This window comes from Clarias gariepinus, chromosome 13, assembly GCF_024256425.1.
Source record: "Clarias gariepinus isolate MV-2021 ecotype Netherlands chromosome 13, CGAR_prim_01v2, whole genome shotgun sequence".
In the NCBI taxonomy this organism is placed as follows: domain Eukaryota; kingdom Metazoa; phylum Chordata; class Actinopteri; order Siluriformes; family Clariidae; genus Clarias; species Clarias gariepinus.
Window position 1 is genome coordinate 33,585,576 of NC_071112.1, and position 12,116 is coordinate 33,597,691.

At 41.6% G+C, this 12,116-nt stretch overlaps 1 protein-coding gene across 1 annotated transcript in view; it reads left to right on the forward strand.

Moving 5' to 3' along the window:
• LOC128535336 (ankyrin-3-like) overlaps window positions 1-12,116 on the forward strand; it is a 142,810-nt gene that overhangs the window by 98,682 nt on the left and 32,012 nt on the right. The gene's annotated exons all lie outside the window — the stretch shown is intronic.

Here is a 12,116-nt window from a genome sequence, read left to right on the forward strand (position 1 = left end):
GCCGCAAGCAACATTCGAGAATTAAAATAAATGTTTTGTGCTTCACTGAATATCCGCCAGATGGCGCATGAAATGACTTTATCTAAAAGCCGGACCAAGTACAACGATGAGTTGTGTATACTGTAAATAGTTAGCTTAAAACAATATTGTTTCCAATGCTGAAGCAAACATGATTTATTTTGTTTTACAGTAGATCTTTCATGATGAATGTGTGTATATGTGCTTCATATTATTTTCATAAGGAAGAAATGAGATGCCCAAATTCGTGCTTTGAAATTCATAGTAAGTTTGCGCCCAAGATCGCTTCAGCTTGAGTTGACGAACAGATGGCCGGACATTCTCCTTCAGGATTTTTTGGTAGACAGTAGAATTCATGGTTCCATCTATCACAGAAAGCCTTCCAGGTCCTGAAGCAGCAAAAAAAACCCAGACCATCACACTACCACCACCATATTTTACTGTTGGTATGATGTTCTTTTTCTGAAATGCTGTGTTACTTTTACGCCAGATGTAACGGGACACGCACCTTCCAAAAAGTTCAACTTTTGTCTCGTCGGTCCACAAGGTATTTTCCCAAAAGTCTTGCCAATCATTGAGATGTTTTTTAGCGAAATTTTTAGCTTAATGTTCTTTTTGCTTAAAAGTGGTTTGCGCCTTGGAAATCTGCCATGCAGGCCGTTTTTGCCCAGTCTCTTGCTTATGGTGGAGTTGTGAACACTGACCTTAATTGAGGCAAGTGAGGCCTGCAGTTCTTTAGATGTTGTCCTGGGGCCTTTTGTGGCCTCTCGGATGAGTTGTCTCTGCGCTCTTGGGGTAATTTTGGTAGGCCGGCCACTCCTGGGAAGGTTCACCACTGTTCCATGTTTTTGCCATTTGTGGATAATGGCTCTCACTGTGGTTCACTGGAGTCCCAAAGCTTCAGAAATGACTTTATAACCTTTACCAGACTGATAGATTTCACTTATTTTTTTTCTTATTTGTTCCTGAATTTCGTTGGATCTTGGCATGATGTCTAGCTTTTAAGGTGCTTTTGGTCTACTTCTCTGTGTCAGGTAGCTCCTATTTAAGTGATTTCTTGATTGAAACAGGTGTGGCAGTAATCAGGCCTGGGGGTGACTACAGAAATTGAACTCAGGTGTGATAAACCACAGTTAAGTTATTTTTTAACAAGGGGGGCAATCACTTTTTCACACAGGGCCATGTAGGTTTGGTTTTTTTTTTCTACCTAAATAATAAAAACCATCATTTAAAAACTGCATTTTGTGTTCAATTATGTTATCTTTGACTAAAAGTTAAATATGTTTGATGATCAGAAACATTTTATGTGACAAACATGCAAAAGAATAAGAAATCAGGAAGGGGGCAAATAGTTTTTCACACCACTGTATATGTGCTTTATATTATTTTCATAATGATTCCCAAATTCGTGCTTTGAAATTCATAGTAAGTTTATAGTAGTTTTTGTAATGTCTTAACAGGGACAAAACAATTAAAGAGATGGCAGTGCCTCGGTTTAAATGGTCTTAAATTAAATTAATTTAATTGCCTGATAGTAGGCTAACTTATAATCTGATAGTGTTAACTATGCGAATGTCCTGATTCGTGAATATGCCAACATAACTTATAAATAAAGCTGTTCATCGCCGTGCGGAAACCGGCGGCTTGTACTTCCACTTTACAAAAAGCAGCGTTTTGATTAAAAGGCTGCTAATCACGCGCGATTTATCGATAAAAATGCAGACATTCTCGGCCAGAAATGCCCCAAAGACAAATACATGTACAGTAGTGTATATACAGTGGTTACTCAATCAGAATGTAGGTTCTACCGTCGCGGCGCTCGGCGGTACCGCTTGGCTTTGTGCGTTTGCTGGCTTTTACCGCTGAGTGGCGCTATATAACTACAGACTGACGCCTCATGCCTTAGTTCATTCTCTGCTGGATTAATGAGACACGGAGTTTTAGAACTGCACGTAGTAGTGGATAAAATCAAGTAAAACATTGTAGTTAAACAAATTCATAATCACAGAACTAAAATTTACAGTACAAATGTAGAATTCAAATTAAAACAAAATAAATGTTAATACAGTGAGCCTTTGGATTTTATCACGTGTAATTAGAAAAGACGCGTGTAGGGTTTTGTGTCATCTTATATCTTGTGTTTTTTATATTTGTAGTAGATTTATTAACTGAAATAAATGACCATAAAATTATAACATTGTCAGGACGTTCTACTGCGTCAGCTGATGTTGGTCATTCAGCCCCGCTTGTGTTTTTGCGTTATTATAAGAATGAAATGCAGTAGGCTGTTATGATCTGTAACGGGTTCGACTCATGTTGCACGGGCGGCACCATAAAGCACGGACACGAGGCGAGGTCTTACGGGAAAAGGGTAATTTATTTAGATAAAATTGGGAAGGAAAGTGTTGAAGGAGGGAGAATGGAAAGAAAGGGATAAAGGTTGTGCATGTGCAGTTCCGGGGGCTGTGCCACACTGGCATGCGGGCACACAGCTGACGATAAGTGTTGGTGCGCGGAGTGGCAGATCTGAGCATGCGGAGGCAGCGCTTCTCCCGCTGTCGATTGCCGGCGCGAGTCCTCGCTGACGTAAAAAGTTAACACAAACGTCCTCGCAGCCTTTTCCTCTTCGGCAGCGGGGCTGCGAGGGTGGGCACGGTGCGGAGCTGTCCTCAGCGCGGAGATCAAAGGGCGGAATTCTGGTGTCCTTGTTTAAAGTCCCTGGGGCGCGTTACATCGCCCCACTGACATGCTTCTTTCATATTCTCCATCACATCACGTACTTCCCAGGCCTTGCTTTTATAATGCGGAGCAAGCCCGAGATCATATTAACGTTAATTATCGCCAGCCGGCACGAATAGGCGGCTCCGTCCATTTGCTGCCTATTCAGGGAGCCTACGGAGTGAGTAGCGATAGTAGATTTGGGCGCACGCCTATCACAGATGCAAGCCGTGGCAGATCATGATAATTGTCTTTAACTTGTATTTCATAAGGTTTTCTGAGCGGTGGTACAGCGAAACGGGGGTCATTATTTACTATTAAACATTAATCGAATTTACAAAACTTTATGCGTGCAATTAAGCGCTGATTTAACGTAGGAAAGTAAAGAAGAGGATCCTGATGCTCAACATTCCGGAGACCAAACCCCATTTAAATTAAATTAACAAATATTGCAAGTAAATAACAATAGCCCACGTTTAAAAAAGCATTTTTATTTAGATCATAAAAAATAATCCTGCATCTATTTTAGGTGTTCCAGCTGCCACTGTCCTAGAATTCAAATGAAATAAAATCTTATTAGGATCAAATTTTAGCACAATAAATGTTAACACAGTGAGCCTTTTGATTTTATTATTTGTAATTAGAAAAGAAGCTTGTAGGGATTTGTGTCATCTTATTTTTTGTGTTCTTTAAATTTATAGTAGATTTATTAACTGAAATAAATGACCATAAAATTAAAACAGTGTTAGGACGTTCTACTGCGTCAGCAGATGTTGGTCTTTCAGCCCCGCTTGTGTTTTTGCGTTATTATAAGAATGAAATGCAGTAGACTGTTATGATTTGTAAGAGGTTCGACCCATGTTACCCAAACGACTCAGTTCAGATAAGTAAATGGATAGCAAGTAAATGGCTGTGCTGGGGGACGGAGGTGCTAATGATTTGGTCGCCTCTGTGTGTGTGTGAGAGAGAGAGAGAGAGAGAGAGAGGGGTGTCGCGGTGGTTGATTATTCAGTGAAACAAAGGCTCAGCTGAAAAATGTTAGGTTTTTGGTGAACTTAAGCGCGTCGGAAAATAAACGCAAACGTTTAGAAACCGTTTATAAATTCTTTCCGACATGAGTTGGCCCGGTGTTATGCGCAGAGCGCCGGGAGATTTCCTGAAGTTTCGAAATCGCAGGGCATTTTTTCTAAATAGATGCTATCTTTAATAACTGATGGAGGTTTTAAACTGTATACACACGCATTCCTGCCTAAACAACTCTTAAAACTACACCTGTGACACAATAACAGTAATATTTCGAACATTCTGCAGGCTGATATTTGGAGAAACGAAATAATAATGAATAAACCAGTTGTTGGGTCAAAATAACCCAACCAGGTGTTCATTTGTAAACTACATCTCATATGAGCCAACATGAGCAACACAACAATGTGTTTAAAGTACCTAAAATAATCCAGAACTTAAATAACAATAAACAGATACAGAGATACGCTGTATAACAGTCACTATTGTATTTACTGCAACGAGCGAAAATGTCACTTTGCGCCACCTGGCGGCCATTTTACGAATGACTTTAAAATGCAACTGATTTATTTTGGCCGCTGACGTTTTTACACGGCGGTGAGCGCGACGGTAATAACCATTCCAATTGATCAACTACTGTAGGCTACGCGCGTTGTTTTTAGAGATTGTGTGTGCGTGCATGGAGAGTTTCTGTTGATAAGTGTATGTTGTCAAAGTATTTGTGGACATATAATTAGGAGAAAAATGTCAATTAAGGATGTCTTGAAACATAATACAGTAACTCTATAAGCCCGCAATCTTATTAACATTAATAGGCACGAATAGGCAGCTCCGTCCCTTTGCCGCCTACTCAGGGAGCCTATGGATTGAGCGAGTAGCGATAGTAGATTTGGGCACACACCCATCACAGGCGCGCGCCGTCACAGAAAGTAAAGTTGAGGATCACGATGCTCAACTTCCCGGAGCCCAAAACCTATTTAAATTGAATTAACAAATATTGTAAGTAAATACAATAGCCCACGTTTAGAAAAACATTTTTATTTAGATTATAAAAAATAATCCTGCATGTGTTTTAGGTTTTCCAGCTGCCACTGTTCTGATGGCTCTGTCAGACTAAATTATTCTGTAACAAACCTGTAAATTTCCATGTAAAACAGGAACATCTGTATGAATAAACTGATATGATGAGCTATTGATCAGTGACTTATGTAGACGACTCAGTTCAGATGTAAGTAAATGAAAAGAAAGTAAATGGCTGCGCTGTTTGGGGGAGGGATGTGCTAATGACGATTTGGACTGCTTGTGTGTGTGTGTGAGAGAGAGAGAGAGGTGTCGAGGTCTTACATACTCATGAAAAGTCAAGGATTATTTAGTGAAACAGAGGCTCTGCTGAAAAATGTTAGGCACATCAGTCACTTAACCCCAAATAAAAGGTCTTTCTAAATGTTATGATATAAATAACAGATGTACAAACGGTGAGCACTGGATACTAAAAATCTCGATTTCTTCCATTCCAAGTATTTAAAACTGTAATAATGTCAACTTTAGAATTAAGAATCCAGAAGATTAAAATTACACAAATTAAAATCACTGAAAGTCTCCAGAAGAGCCTCAGGTTCAAGAGGCTTTTAAAGTGTGGAGGGGTGCATTTCAGTTTCTCTGAATGTATAGGTGAGAACAGCTGATTCACACCTGGGGAGGGTGAATAATTTGTATTTGAATGTTGTCTGGCATTGTAAAGCACACACAGTGACACTAACAGAACAACAACCCAGGATTAATAGGAATAAGAGGCCCTGATTATACTGCATAAATATTATTTCAGAAATTTAAGATGGCGCCGGTGAGGTCGGCTGCCGTCACGACTGCTCCGACGACCTTTTCTCTGTTTTTGTTTTTTAAATTAGTTTTCAGTGTTTTAAAATCGGCAAAATTACCACCATGGAGTACATTAGTTATGATAGGGACACTCTTGTTTCTATTGGTATACAATGTACTCACAATTCGAAGTTTTTAACTCCGGATCCGATCTGGCCGAGTGAGATCCTGAGGGAAAACAAAGGACACGACGCAAAGCGGCGGCCCCGAGGGAAACGAGCCGGCGTCAGGAACAGGCTGAGAGCGCGTGCACACCGCACACCACTGCCTAGCATCCTGCTCGCCAACGTCCAGTCACTGGAAAGCAAGCTCGATGACCTCAGGGCCAGGATAAAGTTCCAGAGAGACATTTGGGACTGCAATCTCCTCTGCTTCACCGAGACATGGCTAAACCCAGTGGTGCCGGACCACGCCATTCAGCCGGCCAAGTTCTTCTTGGTTCACCGCATGGACAGGACACGGGACTCGGGGAAGTCAAGGGGAGGCGGCGTGTGTTTAATGGTGAACAGCAGCTGGTGGAACTACTATCCATCATGTGTCGTCCTTTTTATCTACCTCGGGAGTTTACATCGGTCATAATCAGCGCCGTTTATATTCCACCACAAGCGGACACGGACACTGCCTTATGCGAGCTGCATGAGGCACTCACACAGCACCAAACACAACACCGGGACGCCAAACTTTTATCAGCACATCACCTGCCCCACCAGGGGCGAAAGGACACTGGATCATTGTTATACAACGGTTAAGGACGGCTACAAGGCACAATCTCGCCCATCGTTTGGTATTGGTAATCCGACCACGCCGCCATCTTCCTCATGCCAAAATACAAACAAAGGCTGAAACAGGAAGTTCCGGTTCAGAGGGAGGTCGCGCGCTGGACGGACCAATCGGTGGCCGCGTTACAGGACGCACTCGATGACACAGACTGGGACCTGTTCCGAAACAGCTCCGATGATGACGTCAGTGTGTTTACGGAAGCGGTTGTGGGATTCATTGGGAAATTAGTGGACGATACCGTAGAGAAAAAGACTATCATAACGTTTCCCAACCAAAAGCCGTGGGTGGATAAAACCATCCGCGACGCTCTGAGATTTCGCACCGCTGCCTACAACACGGGACTCGCGTCGGGGGACATGGAACCGTACAAGGCTGCGTCATACAGCGTCCGGAAGGCGGTAAGAGGTGAAGCAGCGCTACGGGAGAAAACTAGAGTCACAACTCCAACAGAGTGACTCTAGGAGCCTGTGGCAGGGATTAAGGACAATTACGGACTATAAAACACAAACAACCGGTATGACGAACGCGGACGCGACTCTGGCAGGAGCTGAACACTTTCTATGCTCGCTTCAAGGCTGCAACTAAAGACGCTAGCGATGCTAATGCTAACGGCTGCAGATAGAAAGTCACTGCCAGCACTGGAAGCACGTTCATCATCACCGAGCATGATGTGAGAAGAGCCTTCAAGAGAGTGAACACCAGGAAAGCAGCAGGACCAGACGGCATCTCAGGCCGTATTCTCAGAGCCTGCGCAGACCAGCTAGCACCTGTGTTCACTGAGATATTCAACATCTCTTTATCTCAGTCGGTGATCCCCACATGCTTCAAAGAGTCCATCATTGTTCCTGTCCCAAAGAAACCACATCCTGCTTCCCTCAATGACTATCGCCCTGTAGCCCTCACCTCAGTAGTGATGAAGTGCTTTGAACGCCTGGTCAGAGACTTTATCATTTCTTCACTATCAGACACACTGGACCCACTACAGTTTGCATACCGCCAGAACCGTTCCACAGACGATGCAATCTCTCATCTCCTCCACACATCACTCACTCACCTGGACACTAGGAAAGGGAATTATGTTAAAATGCTCTTCATCGACTACAGCTCTGCATTTAATACCATAATTCCCTTCACACTCACCACCAAGCTGGAGCACCTGGGACTCAGCTCATCCATGTGTCAGTGGATCTTTAATTTTCTGACTGGCAAACCACAGGCAGTAAGGATGGGCCTCAGCCTCACTCACCCTCAGCACTGGAGCCCCCCAGGGTTGTGTTCTGAGCCCCCTGCTGTACTCTTTGTACACCCACGACTGCGTGGCCACTACCAACTCCACCGCCATCATCAAGTTTGCTGACGACACTGTCGTGGTGGGCCTGATCACCAACAACGATGAGATGGCCTACCTGGAGGAGGTTGGAAATCTGGAGAACTGGTGCCAGAGGAACAATCTCCTCCTGAACGTCAGTAAGACAAAGGGGCTGATAGTGGACTTCAGCACAAAGCATGTGAGGAACTACCAGACCCCCGTCATCAACAGGAGCCCAGTGGAGAAAGTGGACAGCTTCCGATACCTTGGTGTTCACATCACGCAGGACCTGTCATGGTCCTGTCACATCAATACCGTGGTGAAAAAGGCCCGGCAGCGTCTCTACCACCTCAGACGCTTGAGAGACTTTAGACTGCCCTCCAAGGTGCTCAGGAATTTCTACTTCTGCACCATAGAGAGCATCCTGACGGGAAACATCACGACCTGGTTCAGGAACAGCACCATGCAGGACAGACAAGCTCTACAGAGGGTGGTGTGATCAGCTAAGCGCATCATCCGCACCGAGCTCCCTGACCTGCACTCAATCTACACCAAGCGGTGCTGGACCAAGGCCAGGAAGATCGTGAAGGACCTCAGCCACGTTAACAACGGACTGTTTACTCTGTTGCGGTCTGGGAAGTGATTCCGCTCCCTGAAGGCCAACACAGAGAGACTGAGGAGGAGCTTCTTCCCGCAGGCGATAAGGTCTCTCAACCACATCACTATGCAGAACTAACACAATCTTTTTACAATTGATCAATCAATCAATCTTTTTACATCCATGGACACTATGGACAATTCCATGCACACCTACCTTCATATCTACACTACATGTTTACGTTTACATCCTGGACCATTGCACAAAGACACCTTAATAACTTTGCACACCTACCTTTATATCTACACTACATGTTTACGTTTACATCATGGACCAGTGCACAAAGACACTTTAATAACCTTTGCACAAAGACACTTTGTTCAATGCATATTTGCACACCATCTTTCTTACAAAATATCAAAATTTCTCAATTTCTTAAATGCTCTTGTACAGTACCGTATATTTCAATTTGTACAGTATATTTCTATTTTTATGTACAGCATATTTCTATTTTTATTTTTAGTTCTATTTTTCCTAGTTTCTATAAAATTTTTCTATTGTATTTCTTTTATTCATATTTATTTCTTATTATAAGCTTCAATTCTCTTTTAGGGTCACTGGCAGTCGTATAAGCATTTTACTACATTTCGTACTGTGTATGACTGTGTATGTGACAAATAAAATTTGAATTTGAATTTGAAAATGTACATTGAAATAATGATTAATTAATTAAACAAACAAATAAACAAATAATCCATACTGTAGCCTAACAGTGTAATATGTTTGATGTTCTGTGAGGTATTTCTCTGTAATCTTGTGTATTCTTCTGTAAACAATCGGTTGGGTCTTGGTCATGCACTTTTTTTACGGTCCCTTAGTGACTCCATCGCTATGAAGCGCCGGTAAGCAGCGTTTCTGACAGATTTAGCTCCAGCAGGCTGTAACAGGAGAAGATCTAAAATTATATTTATTTGTAATAGCTTCTCTGTCCACTTCAGAGTAAGAAAATATGCAATTTGTCATTTTTGTTTGTTTATTTCTTGATTAACAAATGAGATAATCTCGGTTCACCTCCATTGCTCAAATTCCCCCCTCTTGGTCGGCGACTGCGAGTGACATCACTCCCTACACAATCCTGCCCCACAGTATAGACCCCCCCTGACGCTGATTGACAGGTTTCTGTGTAACGTGTTGGAAATGCAATTGCAAATGGAATAGAGATTGCGTTTGAATTTTGGCCAGCTTGACGCGCGATGCAGCGAAAGTATAAAAGCGAACGTGGTCTTTGATTTTGCTATTTAAATATGGCAGGCTCATGACTTGTAAGACATGAGAAATGCAAATGCAAATGGACTTTTTTATTTGAAATTTGGCAGTCAGTGTGCGTTCACAAAGGCGAAAAAGCAAACGGTAATGCAAAGTTTGCAATTGCATTTGAATTATGGCACATTATGCATCCACATATGGGAAATGCAAATGCAAATTTGCAATTCCTTTTGAATATTGTCCGGATATTGAATATTGTCACTCCATACGAGAGATTTACGTATCAATGAGAAACATGTAGCACACATGCGCTTCCTTTTTTGACGCCATGTTACATGATCACACATAAGCCGATGGTTATTCTCTCTCACGCGCTGCGGAATTGTGGGTAATCGTCTTCCATGCTCGGTCTCGGTGTGTGTACGAGCTGTCACTCGTATAGTTAACATTCGTGCGCGCATGTACTGTATACTATAACACTGTGATCTGCACTTGTGCATAAAGCCTCTTATTTTGTGTTTGTGTGTGACTTTTACACAGACACACACCCACACCAGTTTACAGAATGGGGACTTACCGGCATGAGGGCACACTCCGATATACGAGTGTTTTGATATACAAGCACACTTCCGGAACAAAAAATGCTTGCAATCCAAGGTTCCACTGTAATTGGTTATCAGGTTTGCACACATCTCAAGAGGAATTTTGGTCTACAGTACTATTTATTACAGACCTCTCTACAGATCTCCTTAAGGTTTCTTGCTAGTCACAAGCTTCCTCCATAATTCTTTTTATGTGATTAAGGTCTGGAGAGTGGCTAGGCCACTCCATGACCTTAATGTGCCTTTTCTTGAGCTACTTCTTTGTTGCCTTGGCGGTATGTTTTGTCAGACTGTACCTTTAGCAAAGAAACAGCCACAAAGCATGATGTTTCTACCTTTGTTCTTGACTGTAGGGATGGTATTATTTGGGTCATAGTCAGCATTTCTCTTTCTCCAAAAATGGTGAGTCAATTTTGGTTTTAACTGACCACAGTACTTTCTCCCAATCCTTCTCCGTTCATTGGCCAACTTTAGACAGGGCCGTACATGTACCTTTCTGAGAATGGAAATGGAAAGCTGTACTGAAGGATTTCAATCCATTGTAGCTTTTTTTTTTTTTTACCAATGATTTGTTTGGTAACTATGGTCTCAACTTCCTTGAGATCATTCACAAGCTCCTCCTGTGTAGATCTGGACTGATCCCTTGCTTTTCTCATGATTACCCTTATGAGGTAAAATCTTTTATGGAGCTCCAGACCGAGGGCAATTGATGGTTATTTTGTATTTCTTCCATGTGTGAATAATTGCTTCAAGAGTTTTTTACCTTTTCAACAAGCTTCTTGCTGATGGTCTTGTACCCTATTCGGGCCTTGTTCTACAATCTTGTCTGTGATGTTCTTTGACAGATCTTTATTCTTGTTCTTTGTTGTCATGGTGGTGAGGTTTAAATAGATTATGCAAATTCTGTGTACATGTGACCTTTATACACATAATGAGTTGTTAGGAGCACCTTCTTAATAACCCTTAGGGGTCGACGACATCGACGACGATGCCAATCTCTTTTTTTCTCTTTGCAATTGTTTGGAAAAAAAACTATATTGTAGCAACCCAGGAAAAAAAAATGTACAAACGGTAGACTTTTTTCTTTCTGGAAAGTTTATTGCCAAATAAGTGTTTGTTATTAAATTAATGCTATTATAAAATAAAAAAGACTTCTTGTCTCCACATGTGTTGGAGACCTTAGCGTTCCTTTCACATACAAGATTTATGCAATTGACTCATTTACATTATCAGATGAAAGTAAATTGTAATTGCTGTGGTGTTTGGAAATAAAGCTGCTCACAACGGCGTGCTTTTACGTTTTCCCCGAATAGATAATTTTTTTCTGGACATGAGACTTTATCCTTTCATTAATTCAATGCAATTTTCAATAAAATTTTATTTATATAGCGCTTTTAACAATTGTCATTGTCGCAAAGCAGCTTTACACAATCAAAATAATTATTTAAGTTTGTGTATTATTAAATTAATTACCAAGTAAGCTATAATCATATCTGATCATGGTCCCCTAATTATGAATGCGTATCCCCAATGCACAATCCGGTTACCGTCCCTGGAGGTTCAATTCTCTGCTTCTATCAGAGAAAGCTTTTACTGAATTAATTTCCTCTGAGATTACATTATTACTCAAGATCAACCAAACACGGGGATATCCTCTTCAACTATATGGGAGTCACTTAACTAGATTTACTAACCCTGCGCAGATTTGCGTAAATTCATATCATCGTATTAGCAAATCTTTCATTATGTTTTTGCACCATTATTTTATAAATAAAATATACTTGTGTTTCCATATATTGTGAATGTGTGTCTTTAATATTTGCAGGTCAGTCAATGTGTGGGATATTTTGTATAGATACGTACAGCGGGCATTTCTGAAAGTTTTCATGTCACACACAGAGGTTTGCCTTGGATCTGAGCTACT